Source organism: Lissotriton helveticus, chromosome 3_1, assembly GCF_964261635.1.
Source record: "Lissotriton helveticus chromosome 3_1, aLisHel1.1, whole genome shotgun sequence".
Lineage (NCBI taxonomy): Eukaryota > Metazoa > Chordata > Amphibia > Caudata > Salamandridae > Lissotriton > Lissotriton helveticus.
In genome coordinates, this window is record NC_136061.1 from 586,651,555 (window position 1) to 586,667,993 (window position 16,439).

Below are 16,439 nucleotides of genomic sequence, written 5' to 3' on the forward strand. Positions count from 1 at the left end.
AGTTGTGAATGTGATTACTAAACACACTCTCGCTGACACGATAATTTACAATACGTCCTTGCATATAGCTAGAAGTAAAGTTATATAATCAATTGTACTAAAAGACCGACTTGCCACATTTGTAGAATAACGTTATTTTGACCATTACTCGCGTCCCTCACTAACTGTTCACCTCCTCACACAAACCATAATGTGTCTTCTTTGGCAGAAGCAATACATGAGAATCTCAGACAACCAAAGATTGCAACTCTCCTTGACATCTACATATGGCTTTTTAGGACAGGTTATGTATGTGAATTTATATAGTATCTGAAAAGAACTTTGTTTAAGGCTTAGTTACGGATAATTGTTTATAGGATAGTTTGTACAACACAAACAAACAAGCATTTGCAATGCAATAGGTCTCGCATTAATTAAGTTTGAGCTATTGGCATTGCTAAATATTGCAACACCAATTGCAACAAAAGTCTATAAATTGTAGGCCAAAAAAAGGTATATTTATTTTAGTATCAATGGTGGCATGCTGCGCTTTAGACAAATATGTTTAAAAGTAAAGTGCGCCATTCTGCGATTGCTACAATAGTTAATTGTAGATGCGTTAACAATTGATGTGTGCACTGATGGCTGGTGGTGTGTGTGCCTGTAGAAATTGTGCACTGATGGCTGGTGGTGTGTGTGCCTGGTGGAAGTGTGCACTGCCGGCTGGTGGTGTGTGCCTGGTGAAAGCGTGCTCTGTCGGCTGGTGGTGTGTGCCTGGTGAAAGCATGCACTGATGGCTAGTGGTGTGTGTGGGCCTGGTGAAAGTGTGCACTGATGGCTGGTGATGTGTGTGTGCCTGGAAAAAATGTGCACTGATGGCTGGTGGTGTTTGTGCCTGGTGAAAGCGTGCACTTACGACTGATGGTGTCTGTGTCTGGTGAAAGTGTGCACTGACGGTGTGGTTATGTGTGATGTTGTATGTGTGGTAGTGGTTGTGTGTGTGGTTGTGTGTGTGGTTGTATGTGTGGTTGTGTGTGTGTGGTTGTGTGTGTGTGTGATTGTGTTTGTGGTTGTGCGTGAGGTTGTGTGTGTGGTTGTGTGTGTATGGTTGCGTGTGTGGATGTGTGTGTGGTTGTGTGTGGTTCTTTGGTTGTGGGTGTGTGGTTGTGTGTGTGTGCTTGTGGTTGTGTGTGAGGTTGTGTGTGTGTTTGTTTGTGTGGTTGTGTGTGGTTGTGCTTGTGTGTGTGGTTGTGTGTGTGGTTGTGTGTGTGTGTGTGTGGGTGTGTGTGGTTGAGTCTGTGAGGTTGAGTGTGTGTGGTTGTGTGTGTGTGGTTGTGTGTGTGAGTGTGGTGTGTGTGTATGGTTGTGGTGTGATCGTGTGTGTGTGTGGTTGTGTGTGTGGTTGTGTGTGGCTGTGGTTGTGTGTGTGTGGTTGTGTGTGTGGTTGTGTGGTTGTGGTTGTGGTTGTGTGTGTGGTTGTGTATGGCTGTGTGTGTGTGGTTGTGTGTGTGGGTGGTTATGTGTGTGGTTGGGGTTGTATGTGTGTGGTTGTGGGTGTGGCTGTGTGTGGTTGTGTGTGTGGTTGTGTGGTTGTGCAAGTGGTTGTGCGTGTCGTTGTGGGTGTGGTTGTGGTTGTGTGTGTGGTTGTGTGTGTGTTTGTGTGTGTGTATGGTTGTGTGTTTATGTGTGTGTGGTTGTGTGCTTGTGTGTGTAGTTGTGTGTATGTGGTTGTGTGTGTTTGTGTGTGTGGTTGTGTGTGGTTGGTTGTGTGTGGTGTGTGTGGTTGTGTGCATGTGGCCGTGTGTATGGTTGTGTGTGTGGTTGTGTGTGTTGTGGTTGTGTGTGTTGTGGTTGTGTGTGTGGTTGTATGTGGTTTTAGTGTGCTTGTGGTTTTGTGTGTGGTTGTGTGTGTGTGTGTGTGTGGTTGTGAGTGCAGTTGTGTGTGTGTTTGTGTGGTTGTGTGTGGTTGTGTGGTTGTGTGGTTGTGGGTGTGTGGTTGTGTGTGTAGGCAAACGATGCAGGCAGTGGCCAAGAGCTGTGCAGAATGTTCTTATTGTTCCCCCATTTCAGGACTCATCAGTGGCCCCAGGCAATATTCAAGATCAGTCGCCCAAGGTGGCAATGATCCTCGATGGTCACAATAAGTAATAAACATCAATGGCTCAACAGCAATAAACACATTAATTTCCCAGGCAGTGAGCACCCTACATGAACCCATACATGAGCATCAATGACCCAGGCAGCAGTTAGCATCAATGGTCACAGTCAATAGTAAGTGTCAGCAGCCAAAGGCAATAGCAGGAGTCAAAGCCACAAAGCAGTAATAGCCATCAGTGCACTTAGGCAGTTATATGTCTCACCAGCTGCAACCATCTATAAACACCAATGATGTCAATCATTAACAATTCTTAAAGGGCTTGAGGAAAAAGGAGCATCCGTTGCCCCAGACAGTATCACTCAGCAATCCTTGCCCCATGCAAAAATAAATATTACTGGTCTCAGACAGTAATGTTTATCAGTGGCCCCACAGATTAAAGTGCTTCAGAGTCTCAAAGTATTACTGAGCATGACTGGACACAGGCAGTATGATTATCAATGGCCCTACGTAGTAAAGACCATCAGCGGGCCTAGGAATTGACAAGCATCAATTGGAGCATGCCATAATGAGTATTAACATCCCCAGGCTGTAATGAGCATTAATAGCTCCATACAGCAACATGCAACTGTACTGACCTCAGGCAGAAATAAACTTCAATGTGAGCCTGTAATAATATCCATCCATGGCCCCGGACAGCAATTAGCCTCAATAGCCTCAGACATTAATAAGCATCAACAGCCTCACACTTTAATAAACATCAATGGCCACATGAATTGATGAGCCTCTGTGGTCTAAGCTATAGTGAACATCAATTAGACAACGTATAAAGAACTTCAATAGCTGAAGGCAGAAACTGGCATCAACATGCATTAATGGCCTAGGTCTTAATGAGAAACAGTGGACCTAGGGAGGAATGAACAAGGACTAGTGAGTAACAGCTATGGATGTTTCTAGAGATTAATATGCATAATTTGGACAGGCTATAATGAGGATCAATAGGGAGAGAAACATGGCGGCAGCAGGCTGACTGCCGTAGGGCTCCGCTCTGACCCTGCCATGAGTGCCACGGTTCTCTCATCTCACGGCTCCGGCTCCGCCTCGATGTGTGTGGATCCTGGCGTGGAGGCGGAGAGCTCCGAGGCTGACAGCAGGAAACGCCCAGCAAGAGAGCAGCAGGCGCCAGAGCTGCTGCTGCGCTGGAATCAGGCCGTCCTGGAGCTCCGGAGGACCAGACACATACGGAGTCTCCGTAGGGACTTCCATACGAGCCAAAGAAGTGAGAGTGCGCTAGCTTCCAGCGCTAGCACTAGCGTTAGCGTTGTATCAAGCCTCCCAAAAATGGGAACAGACGCCAGACTGCCTGTAAGTGGACGGCTTGAAGAGGACGTGCCTGATAGCACAACTAAGGTAAAGGGGAAGAACGGTGGGAATGAGTCGAAAGCCTTTGAATTTTCCCCTTCACATATGAAAGCAGCTGAGACTTCAAAAGAAAGCCAAAGCCAGAATAAGGGTTCAGCTAAAGGCCTGGGAAAGGCGAAGTGTCCCGGTAAAAGGAGGGGTAAAGGTAAAGGTGGGGAGTTGCCTTCAGCTGAGAAGTCTCCAAGTAAAGCGTCAGAAGCCTCAGTAGCTTTAGTGGGCTCCGGATCTGGGGTGCCCTCCCAAGTCTTCACTCGATTACCCTCTGACTCAAACTTAGAAAAAACATCCTCGTATCTCTCGGTAGAGGTGAAGGCTAAGAGGGGAAGAAAGTGCGGTAAGGCGGCCAAACCTCCCCCAGCTCCAACATCAAAGATTACTCCCTCGCTGCGTTCTTACTTTAAGGCGCTTCCGCAGGTGCTAGAAATAGGTCAAGACCGTCTGTTTACGGACAGTAATTCTATTGAGCCATTTACTGTGAACAGCGAAATGGCATCGCTGGAGCAAGACCTGGATCCAGACCTCCCTAGCGGATCTGCGGGGCAGTCTCTGGATGCCGACTCTGATACTCTACTGCACCTCAGTGTTGGGGCAGGGGAAGGTCTATCAGTTCCATCTGTTCCAGATCTATTTTTCAGTCAAGAGGAAGCCCTAGGATCAGTTTATGAAGTTGATGCACCAGGGGCTATGTCAGCTCAGGCCGTTGCCCTGTCTCTCTCACCCTCCCAAGATGTAAACAGGGGCAAAGACCATCTGACAACAACTGACCTGGGGAATACGGAGAATAGTGTAGAAGCCAACGCGCTAGTATCTCCTGGGTCACTTTTGGCCTCTAGCTCCACCAAAGGCGGTGTTTTTCTTAGCTCTGAGGAAAGCGGAGCCCTGGATCCTAGCTCTACTCCCATTTATGTTGCTTCATTGCAGCAGATGTTTGCGGCACTATCAGCCGAGATTAAGCGAGGTTTCGAGGAGTCTGCCTCTAATCAAAGAGAAATAAGAAGTTTTTGTGAATCCCTGGACGAAAAGATCGTAGGCCTCTCAGTAAGAACTCAAGTCTTAGAAGAGACGGTGGGGCAAATCTCTATGCGTGCAGAAAGCGTTCAGGAAGATATACTGAAGCTAAAAAGAGAAGATTTGGCCTTATCAGAGAGAATGGAGGCTGTGGAGAACAATGCCAGACGATGCAATATCCGCATCCTAAATGTCCCGGAAGGCAGTGAAGGAACAGACATCAAGGGCTTTATAATCTCGCTACTAAAAGAGTCTCTCAACCTGCAACATTCCAACGAGGATCTCGCAATGGATATACAGCGCATCCACAGGGATCCATTTAGGCGCAATCCGCAGAGAACTAAGCCGAGGAAAATTCTTGCGAATTTTCATACCTACACTCTGAAAGAACAAATCCTGAACCTTGCCTTAAAACAAAAATCCCTAGCAGGCAAGGGATTCAACTTTCAGGTACGCTCGGACCTGTCTAGATTCACTCTTGATAAACAGTGGGAGCTGGGCAGGAGAATGGATGCTTTTCGAAGGTTGGGTGCCACGGTGCAGATGGGTTTCCCTGCATCCCTTAAAATAATGCATGACAACAAAATGCATAATATACGATCGGTTCAGGCTGCAGATGAGCTGCTATTGTCTTTAGGTAGTAGGAAGGAGAAAGGGCCAGCTGACTAGGGTAACAGGGTGATCCATTCTTATAAGATTAATAAGTCCTCCCCCTAGCATCTTTCTATTACAACAGGCTTAGGCCTAGGAGGCTATGGAAGAGTTAATATATTAAAAAAAAATGGTTAACCTCTAGCTAAGGTATGGTAAGGAATTAAACCAACTTTTCTAGGATGAAATAACAAATCACGTGCATAAAAAAGGGGGGGGGAAAAAGGGGAAAAAAAAAAGGGGGGCGAACCAAAACACAATAAAATACATGTTAGAGGCACTTATGGGGGGGTTCGGGAAGAGCAGAGGCACTTACTTCCGGAAACTTCCGGATAGTGAGTACAAGGGTTTCTCGTGGGAGGGGGGGAGGCTTGGGGGGTCACTGGGGGGTGAAGGGGCGGAATAAAAAGGGAAAAAAATACTTATCCTCGATCGAGCTCCAATCAAAGTATATTAGGGATTTTATTACTATTTGGCAGATAAACAGGGAATCGTATAATCTGGCAGCATTTTCTACTAACATCTACTCCCAGAGCTATGGGTAAGCTTAGGATTTTCTCCTGGAATGTCAATGGTCTCCGCACCAAACCTCGAGCAAATAAGATTCTGCAGTACTTACGGGATGTTGATGCGGGAATCATTGTACTCCAGGAGACACATCTAATTGAGAGTGAAATGCTTGAGCTAGTCAAGAAGAATAGGTGGTTAGATATATCAGTCTCTACCTCTCAATTGCTGAACATAAGGGGCGTGTCTATTCTGTTTAAAAAACCTATGAATATGAAAATCATACAGCAAAAGGCGGACACTGGAGGGAGATGGGCCATTGTAGCGGTCGAGATAGGTGGTACAGCTTTAACATTAGTCGGCTATTATGGGCCTAATCGTGATGACCCTACGGCACTAGAATCTTTATTTTTACACCTCTTACAATTCCCAGAGCCAGTTATAATTACTGGTGACTTTAATATCGTGTTGAATCCTTCATTGGATAAGTCACCAACAAGTAGACAGCAGGCTCTTTCAAAATCTAGAAACTGTTTACTCGGGTGTATGAACCAATATGGCTATGTTGATATCTGGAGGGTTAGAGAAGGACAGAGGCAAGGATTTTTGTTCAGAAATCTTAAATATCGACATCGGTCGAGGATAGATTTTATCCTAATTAGCCGTGCCTTGGTTGACTCTGTTAAGAGTGTAGGCTACATCCCTTCGCACCTCTCTGACCATTCTGCCATGAAGCTGGAACTCGAATGGGGGGATAAGCCTCCCACTCGGACGTGGTCTTTTGATAGATCTCTCTTTACCTCCTTGGAGGATATAGAGTTTATACAATCAGAAGCACGGGAGTTCTTCATAACCAATACTGGTTCAGCTCTACTTGGCGTTGTCTGGGATGCCTTCAAGTGTACATTAAGAGGAATGATAAAGAACAGGACTGTATACAGAAGAAGGCAGTATATGGAAGAGGTGTCCTCTATTGAAGCGAGTATGACGGCTGCCCAGATAGACATTGATAACTGTAGGGTTGACGATAGTCATGCTTTATCCCTGAAACTCGCAAAACTGCTAGAATTGAAAAACAAATTGTCATCTGTTTTAGATAAGCATATTTTGCAGAGATGGGAGGCGAGCAAACTATCTCATTTTCAATACGGGGAGGGGGGTGGAAGGCTGCTGGCATGGAAAGTAAAATCCGATCGGGTGCGAAATCATATTGACTCTGTTACAACAGACAGAGGCACCTTTACAAAAGACGCAGACATCAGGGAAACCTTTAAGGATTTCTTCCAGGCAATATATCAGGAAGACCTTAGTGTTAAATCTGAAAACATTACGAGCTGGCTATAGGATATCTCTCTACCATCTCTGTCGGTTCCACAGAGTAACTTCCTAGACAAGGAAATAACCAAGACTGAGGTAGAGCAGGCCATAAGGGGAGCTAAGGGAGGTAAGGCTGCAGGAACTGACGGCTTACCGTCTAAAATTTATAAAAACTTGATATTAGAGGTGTCTCCCATCCTGGCGGCATTGTTTAATCAGATATTGAGGGAAGGAGAGGCCCCTCCCGCCTCTTGGGATAACGCCTCCATAACACTTATCTTGAAGCCAGGAAAGCCCCCATCCGACTGTGGCTTGTATCGGCCAATATCAATTTTAAACGCCGATTATAAGATTCTTGTGACTATATTGGCCAAAAGGCTCGGTCAGGTAGCCCCGGATATATTGCATCTCAATCAAAAAGGTTTTGTAAAGGGGAGGCAGTTACATGAGCTCACTTACGATCTCGTAGGCGCCATAGATGTAGCTACGAAGGAAGTTTTGCCCCTCTCGGTTCTTACGTTGGATGCCACCAAGGCCTTCGACAGGGTAAATTGGTTGTACCTGTTGGAGGCCTTGCTAAAATTCAACGTGGGGGACAAATTCCGTAGAGCAATAAATCTGCTATACAGAAGCCCTTCAGCCTCAATCCTGATCAATGGGGGCCTATCCGAGCCATTCAGGGTAACGAGGGGTACGAGACAGGGTTGTCCCCTGTCTCCCTTGTTATTCGACTTATATATAGAGCCATTCGCGCAAAAATTAAGAGAAAACACACTAATTAAACCTTTTGTTTATTGCGATTGGGTCAAAAAAGTGGCACTCTACGCAGACGACATTATGATCTTTTCACCAGACATTAATACTGCGTTCCCAGAGGTCATAGACTTAGCCCTGGAATTTGGAAAGGTTTCAGGATATGAGGTGAATGCCTCCAAAACTGAGTCAATGTCATGGAATGTCAACTCAAATACCCATAAAGAAACATCAAGAGCTAACTTGCGGTATCTGGGGATTAATATAGTCAAAGACATAAATTTGATGGCCTCCTCAAACTTTGCTAAAGTAGCAGCGCAGTGTCGAAAACTGATGAGAGCTTGGGCACACCTTCCTCTTACCATTTTGGGGAAGGTAAATCTTGTAAAAATGTCTATTCTGCCAAAAGTTTCTTTTTTATTTAATTCAATTCTGCTGTTTTTTGATCCCAAATTAATTTCAAAGCTACAGAGCGAGATTTCTTCATTTATTTGGAATAATAAAAATCCAAGAATTGCTTGGAAGAAGATAAGGCGGCGCAGGGAGAAGGGCGGGTTGGCGGGCCCAGATCTCCAGGCTTACGCATGGACATTTCAGTTATCACATGCACGAATGCTTTTGAAAATACCAACTGAGACAGGCGTGGGCCTTATGTTTTCCACCTTGCTGAACTGTGAGGGAGTTGGACAGGGCAGTTTCTTGTTTAAATTCGGAGACCCTAAATTTAAAAATAAAATAAAGCTGAAGGTACTACAGGGGATGGCCAATATGTGGTATAAAGTGAGGCATTTGATCATACTAGGCTATTACTCAAGTAGAGCTCCTATATGGAATCTACCTGCCCCCCCGGCCTGGGCGGAAGATGCATTAGCACTACCACTTAAAGAGGCTGGAATTGTATCCTGGGGCGACTTGTTTATGGATGGGTCTCTACTTCCATGGAATTACTTGGTAAACAAAGTTGGGCCTAGACTCTCAAGATTCAAATATTTACAAATCTCAAGTTGGGCTCAGGCATCTCGTACACAGGCTTCGTGGAACAGCAACTTACCTATAGGGGGAGGAAGCGAATTCGAAGCGTGTCTGATGGATAAACCCCCTGTAAAGAAGGAGATCTCGCTTTGGTACAACACGATCTTAGAGAAAGCAGATGGCAAATTTTGTCTCCCAACGCTATTGTGGGCTGAGTCGATGCCAGGAAAAGACGTGGAAGAACTCTGGACAACTTCATGTAGGGTGCTGTGGGACTTGGTCAAACCAGCCTGGCTCCAAAGGAACCATTTATTTACAATGCATAGGGCTTACTATTCCCCGCAGAGGCTGTCAAAATGTTCCCGGACAGGCCCGGTCTCTTGCCCAAGATGTGGACTGGGGGCGGCGTCTGACATTCACATGTTCTTTGAATGTCCGCAAATTACCTCCTTCTGGGATTCCATAAGTAGCAAACTGTCTTCGATACTGGATTTTCACATCTCCATAGATTTAGGCCTAGTCATCTTTGGTCTGAGTGGGAAGTCCCGCAGTGCTGCCTCCAACCTGGTGTTCTATTCCATTCTGGCGGCGCGCAGGGAAATTTGCAGACATTGGAAAGACGCTTTGCCGCCCACTTTCTATGAATGGCGTCCTTCAATCCTCCAGATCTCAAAACTCGATCTGGCAAGGGGAGGGAATCAGGGAAAGAGAGCCTTTTGGAACCAGCTGGAGTGGTCACGTTGAGCCTGGGGTTTTTTTTTTTTTTTCTTTCCCCAGGTCCAATGATTAATGCAGACATGGTTCACCTTCTGGCGCTTTTGGGGCCCTGGTACCTCGGGCACTATTGACCAACAAAATAGCCCTTACGCCAGAGTTTCATGGCTTGCCAGCAGTTACTGTTGGGATTTGGTCGCCATCCTTCCTTTGTTATCCCTGCCAGCCGACGCTGAGACAGTACAGAGGCACAGCCTGATTTTCTGCTCTGTGGCAGTTTTTGTTTTGATAGATTGGAGCCATGTACGCAAATGAGGATAAAAAAATAAAAATAATGAGGATCAATGATCTGAGGAGGTAATTAATTGCCTCATGCGGTATCAAGCATCAATACTGTCTCCAGGAAACAAAAGTAAGGTGTCCAATTTACCTTACTGGACATTCCCGTTGATGTGACAAGGCAGGCTCGGGGCTCGAGTGCTTCAAGGATTCTAGGGCTACGGCCAGATCCTTGGGCCTCATTGCTACCTCTTGCCCCACACAATCTGCCTTTTGCCCCTTTCATGGTTACGGAAGGCGTGCCCCACCACGTTTGACCCAGTGTAGCCACGGTTCATGCAAGCTGCCAACGAGTGCGTGGACGCGGAGGTGTGACCCAGTGATGCGGGTCTGAGGGCTAGTGGGTGCCCCAGTCCACCCATAACCTTCCTGCAGCAGCCTTCAAGCCCTCCCAGTCCGACCTTTCAGGGCCACGAGGCCAGTGGGCGGCAGGATTTGTCATCACCTCCTCCACTGGCAAAACATTGCGTCAGACAGGTGGGTTTTGCAGATAGTCCGAAGGGGCTACTCCCTCCCCCTCAAAACTACCCCTCCAATCATGCCACCATCCTTCCATCGTATGTCGGAGGATCACTTGGCCCTTCTCTGCCAGGAAGTTGCAGCTCTCCCGGCCAAGGGAGCTATCAAAATGACCCTGTGCCAGAAGTAGGTTGTGGTTGCTACTCCCAATACTTTCTGGTAATCAAGAAGGAAAAAGGCATGCGTCCTATCTTAGACCTCAGGGCCCTCAACCGCTTTCTCCAGAAGGAGAAGTTCAAGATACTCACGATGGCTCAGGTCATGTCTGCCCTGGACCCCGGAGACTGGATGGTAGCGTTGGACTTGCAGGACACATATTTCCATATTCCTGTCCTGCCAGCCCACAGGGGTTACCCTACGTTTCACGGTGGGCCACAAGCATTTTCAGTTTACCGCACTCCACTTTGGCGTTACCTACGCCCCTTCTGGTGTTCACGAAAGTGATTGCAGTGGTCGCAGCTCATCAGCGCAGATCAGAGGTTCCAGTCTTCCCCTTTTTCGACAACTGCCTGTTGAAGGTGGGCTCACCCCAGGCTGTCGTCTCCCACCTCCAAACTATTGCAGACCTCCTGTGCTCGCTGGGGTTCACTATCAATGTGCCGTAGGCACACCTGATTCCCTCTCAGAAGCTCCTTTTCATCATAGCAGTTCTGGATACAGTGCAGTTTCAGGCTTATCCTCCCAAGCAGCGAGTCCTGGATATTCGGGCTATGATACCAATGTTTCAGCTTCTATAACGGATTTCAGTGAGATTAACTCTGAGGCTGCTGGGCCTCATGGCCTCCTGCATCCTGCTAGTGGCTCATGTCAGGTGGCATATGTGGGCTCTGCAGTGGGATCTGAAGTTCCTGCCAGCCCACAGGGGTAATCAAGAAGGACAAAGGCATGCGTCCTATCTTAGACCTCAGGGCCCTCAACCGCTTCCTCCAGAAGGAGAAGTTCAAGATACTCACGATGGCTCAGGTCATGTCTGCCCTGGACCCCGGAGACTGGATGGTAGCGTTGGACTTGCAGGACACATATTTCCATATTCCTGTCCTGCCAGCCCACAGGGGTTACCCTACGGTTCACGGTGGGCCACAAGCATTTTCAGTTTACCGCACTGCACTTTGGCGTTACCTACGCCCCTTCGGGTGTTCACGAAAGTGATTGCAGTGGTCGCAGCTCATCAGCGCAGATCAGAGGTTCCAGTCTTCCCCTTTTTCGACAACTGCCTGTTGAAGGTGGGCTCGCCCCAGGCTGTCGTCTCACACCTCTAAACTATTGCAGACCTCCTGTGCTTGCTGGGGTTCACTATCAATGTGCCGTAGGCACACCTGATTCCCTCTCAGAAGCTCCTTTTCATCATAGCAGTTCTGGATACAGCGCAGTTTCAGGCTTATCCTCCCAAGCAGCGAGTCCTGGATATTCGGGCTATGATACCAATGTTTCAGCTTCTATACCGGATTTCAGTGAGATTAACTCTGAGGCTGCGGGGCCTCATGGCCTCCTGCATCCTGCTAGTGGCTCATGTCAGGTGGCATATGTGGGCTCTGCAGTGGGATCTGAAGTTCCTTTGGGAGCAGCATCAAGGGAATCTTTCCGACATCATTCAGATCTCGGAGGAGACTGCACATCACAGTGGTGGCTCAAGAACCAGGATTGGGTCAGCGGCAGATACCTCTCCCTTACCCAAACAGAGTTGACAGTAGTGATGGATATGTCACTTCTGGGATGGGGTGGTCACCTGGGAGAGGCGGAGATCAAGGCATACCCCTGGTGGTTCATCACCTGGCGGGTTCTCTGAACGCCAGGGCGGAGGAGCTCAGCCGTCGGTGCATGATGATCACGAATGGCGTCTTTACTCTGAGGTGGTGCAAGGTCTCTTTCAGCAGTGGGGAGAGCCTTGGTTAGATCTGTTCGCCACTGAAGAGAACGTGCAATGTCAGCAGAAACTAAAATTGTGGATTTTACATCCAAGCTATGATCAGTGATCTAATGGTACCATATCATAAAAATGAAAACAATGGTTGATATAAGTACAATGTAAATTCAAAATTAATAGTGTAAAAGCAAATCAAACATTCTGATATTATCAAAACAAATATACTTACATCAAAGTTGACACTAAGTCTGTAAATTGAACAAGACAGGAATCATTCGAAAGAATCATGTGATATTTAAATGAAATGTAAAACTGTAAAGAGTTAAGAATTGTATCATTAACCCCTCAGGGAGGGGGCCCCTTTTATGAAAATATTGCTCTAGGTGATGGAGTCCCCAGTGCCTGAGAAAGCCAGGGGAGCGTGACTCCACCCCACCCCCATTTTTTCTTTTTGGTCTCATGCATGGGGTCCCCAGGGCCTTAGGTAGTCTCAGGTAGGGGGGCCGCTCACCCCTCCCTTTATTTATTTCCCGACCCCAGGGATGGGTTCACAGGGGCCCAAAAAAGCTGAGGTCGGTGGAGGGGACCCCATTGCCCCCTTCCCCTTTTAAAAAACAGACAGCCCTGAAAATGAATTATCCAGGGCCTGAGAAGGCCCGGAGAGAGGGGCTGTGTGCCCCAAGCCCGGGGATGGTGTCCCCGGGGCCCAATAAGGCTCGAGAAGGATGGCTGTGTGGCCCCTTATTCCTTTTTTATTTGGTGCCAGGGGATGGGGTCCCAGGGTCTATAAGGGTTGGAGGAAGGAGGCTTACCTTTTTTAAAGTATTTGGCCCAAGGGGAGGAGGCCCCCAGGACCTTTTAAAGATTGGGGAGGAGGCCTCCCCTTTTTTTATTGAAACTGGCCACAGGGATGGTCAGGTAGGGGGCTGCAGGTTCTGCCCCCTGCCTGCGGGAAGTTGGAAGCAGAGCTTGGCTGCAAGACAAGCCCTGCAGCTAATGCTACGCATAACCAAAGGACATGCGCATAATGGGGTTGGCTGCCTGTGGGTGGCTATCTAAGGGGAAGGTTGAATGCAGGGACCTGGCTGCAAGCCAGGCCCTGCAACAAACCTCATGCTGTGCACCACAAAAGGCTGTGCACAGTGTGGGGTTGGCTGCCCCAGGGAGATTGGCCACAAGGTGTAGATGCCTATGGGGGGTTTGCCAAAGGTTAAAGTAACACTATAGTAAAGTGAATAGGTGATGTAATATGTAAGGTCAAAAGCAATACATGGCAGGGACACAAGTTATAGTTAGCTCAGCTAAGTATAACTGTTGAATTTTTGAGTTTTTAAAAAGTTCAAAACCTTAATGTTGTCTCTGACATATCCACCTAACTATAACGTTACTTTAACCGTTGGTTCTTACAGTGAATGTATATGTATATGTGTATATATATATATATATATACATATATATATATGTGTGTATATATATATATATATATATATATATATATATATATATATATATATATATATATATTCACTGAAAAAACCATAGGTTATAGACCATATATAGTTAGGAATTAGCATTTAAAAAACCTTATTTTACTCACACAAAACCATTGAAATTCCATATATAGTTAGTTGTACTAACTATATATCGCGCACCCGCAATCCACTGCTGATCATGTCACATATTACATCATTCATGACATGGTCAGTGACATCACTGATGACATCACTGATGACATCTCAAATGACATCACTGATGACATCACTGATGACAACATCCAGTGACTGTATTTTTCTGTAAAGTTAAAATATGTCTTGAGTGGATGTATAAGTGTCTGGATGAAGGATTTAGTAGGTGCATGACTGACTGTATGAGTGAGTGATTAAATGTGTCTCACTGAGTGCATGGGTTAGTGACTAAACTGTCTTAATTTGTGCATCATTATGTCTGTTGTTCTGAAAACTGCTGCATGTGTTGTTCAGTAGCTATATGAGTAACTATATGGGTTATTGATTGGTTGCCCAAGTATTTGTATGGGAGACTGAGTGTGTGTGTGGGTGGCTGGGAGGTGTATGACTCTGTGCATAGATGTGTGAGCAGTTGATTCACTAGATGTATGGGTTCAAAAGTGCATGTGGAAACAGCTGTATGGGCGGTTGACTGTGTGCATCAGTGTATTGGTGAGTGAATGGATATCTCAGTGCTACATGTCAAAGTAAGTACATATGTAAAACACAGTACATGTGAGACTTGACATATATAAATAACTGTGCATAAGAGCCAGTGAATGTGTGAGTGGCTGTATGCATCATTGTGAACTTGTATCCAGGATTGTATAAGAGAGTAAATATGTTTTAGTATATGTTTGAATAAGTAAGGTGTGTATAACTGTATAGTTGGGAAAATGGAGGTGTGATTGATTGTTTGCATGACTGACTAGGTGTGTGTGTAACTTCATGGATGAATGACAATCTGTGAGTCTGTGTTTACACTGAGTGTATCTAAGGTTATATTAGAGTCTGAAGAGGTTCATCGTATTATCACATGAATGATGTCATCAGTGATGTGATCAGTAATGTCAAATGAGATGTCATCAGTGATGTCATCAGTGATGTCATTTGAGATGTCATCAGTGATGTCATCAGTGATGTCATTTGAGATGTCATCAGTGATGTCATCAGTGATGTCATTTGAGATGTCATCAGTGATGTCATCAGTGATGTCACTGACCATGTCATGAATGATGTAATATGTGACATGATCAGCAGTGGATTGCGGGTGCGCGATATATAGTTAGTACAACTAACTATATATGGAATTTCAATGGTTTTGTGTGAGTAAAATAAGGTTTTTTAAATGCTAATTCCTAACTATATATGGTCTATAACCTATGGTTTTTTCAGTGAATTTTCAAGGTTTTGTAAATGCTAATTCCTAACTATATATGGTCTATAACCTATGGTTTTTTCAGTGAATTTCAATGGTTTTTTAATAGCAAATATCATAAGCTGTCAAATGTCAAGTACGTGGTAAGTAAAAACATTTTCGTGTTTATGCACACTGATTGCTTTGAATGCTGCCCCCCCCCCTCATTTCTATTAGGAGTACTCTCTCTTTGCAGATAGTGAAGGGTAGTTAACGCAGGCCTTTGCCCCCGTTGTAATCCGTCGTGCCTGCTTCTCTCTCCATTTCATTGATTGTTCTCTTTGGTTCATTCTCTATTTACAAACAAGCACAGAGTCGCAATACTCTGTTTAGTCTTTGCAGATAGCGAAAAATCGTGTAAAAAAACTAAAGGAATCGAGCAAAATCAGTAGGCCACTAATGGGATCTCTTTTTGACCTGGCTAAAATAGAAACATTAGGAACAACCTGTTGAAAATAGCATTGTGTATGTACATAAGCGGCGTTCATTTGTGTTCACAGTACCCCTTGTTGATTGTTTGAATCGAGCATTGAATTGTTCGAAGTTGGTTCTCTTAAGGATCTTCTCTGCCTGCAAACGAGGAAGAATAGGAATATTCTCTCTCCCTTTGCAGATAGTGAAAGGTAGGTAACGCAAACCTTTAACACGTCGTGCCTATTTCGTTCCTCATTGATTGATTGTTTGCCCGAACATTGACTGTTTGGGAATTGGTTCTTTTTGGAGGTATTCCCTGTTTGCAAATAAACGTAGGAAAATCTTTGCAAGTAGTGAAAGGGTAGGTAATGCGGACCTTTGTCCCCCGTTGTAATCTGTCATGCCTATCTACTCCCCACTGATTGATGCACCTGTTTCACCCGGACCATTTACTAGAGATAGGTCATCTGGCCCGACCAGAGAGCACCCCTAGTGAAAAGGACATATGCAATAATAACGAAGTGATCACTGTATCCTGTTAACAGAAACTTTAGCATGAAACAACCTGGAAAGAAAGGAATAGGAAAACGAAAATCAGTAGGCCACTGATGAACTTTTTATTAAATAACAAACAAAGAAACGATAACAATACGTAATGATAAAACCTATTATTGTCCTAGAAACAAGAAACGTTAGAAGTAAGCCCGTAATAAGAAACCTGAAAACAGTAAGAGAAACCAAGTGTGACATTGCAACGGCCACAAGACAACGAGGCTTCATCGCCCCTCACTGCCCCAAAACGTGTCTGTCCCACCGCCTGCCACGCCCAAATAACGGCAAACTGGGAAAGATACAAGTCAGCAGACATCCGCCCCATTCTGGAAACTTTATCGGGATTGTACTTGATTGAGTGTGATGTCACAAACATTTGTGCGGATCTAGATTGTGTTAAGGAATACAATA

The 16,439-nt window shown here is 45.6% G+C and overlaps 1 protein-coding gene across 4 annotated transcripts in view; it reads left to right on the top strand.

The window, feature by feature from the left end:
- Window positions 1-16,439, top strand: part of MAP2 (microtubule associated protein 2) — a 1,143,712-nt gene that overhangs the window by 1,086,534 nt on the left and 40,739 nt on the right. The gene's annotated exons all lie outside the window — the stretch shown is intronic.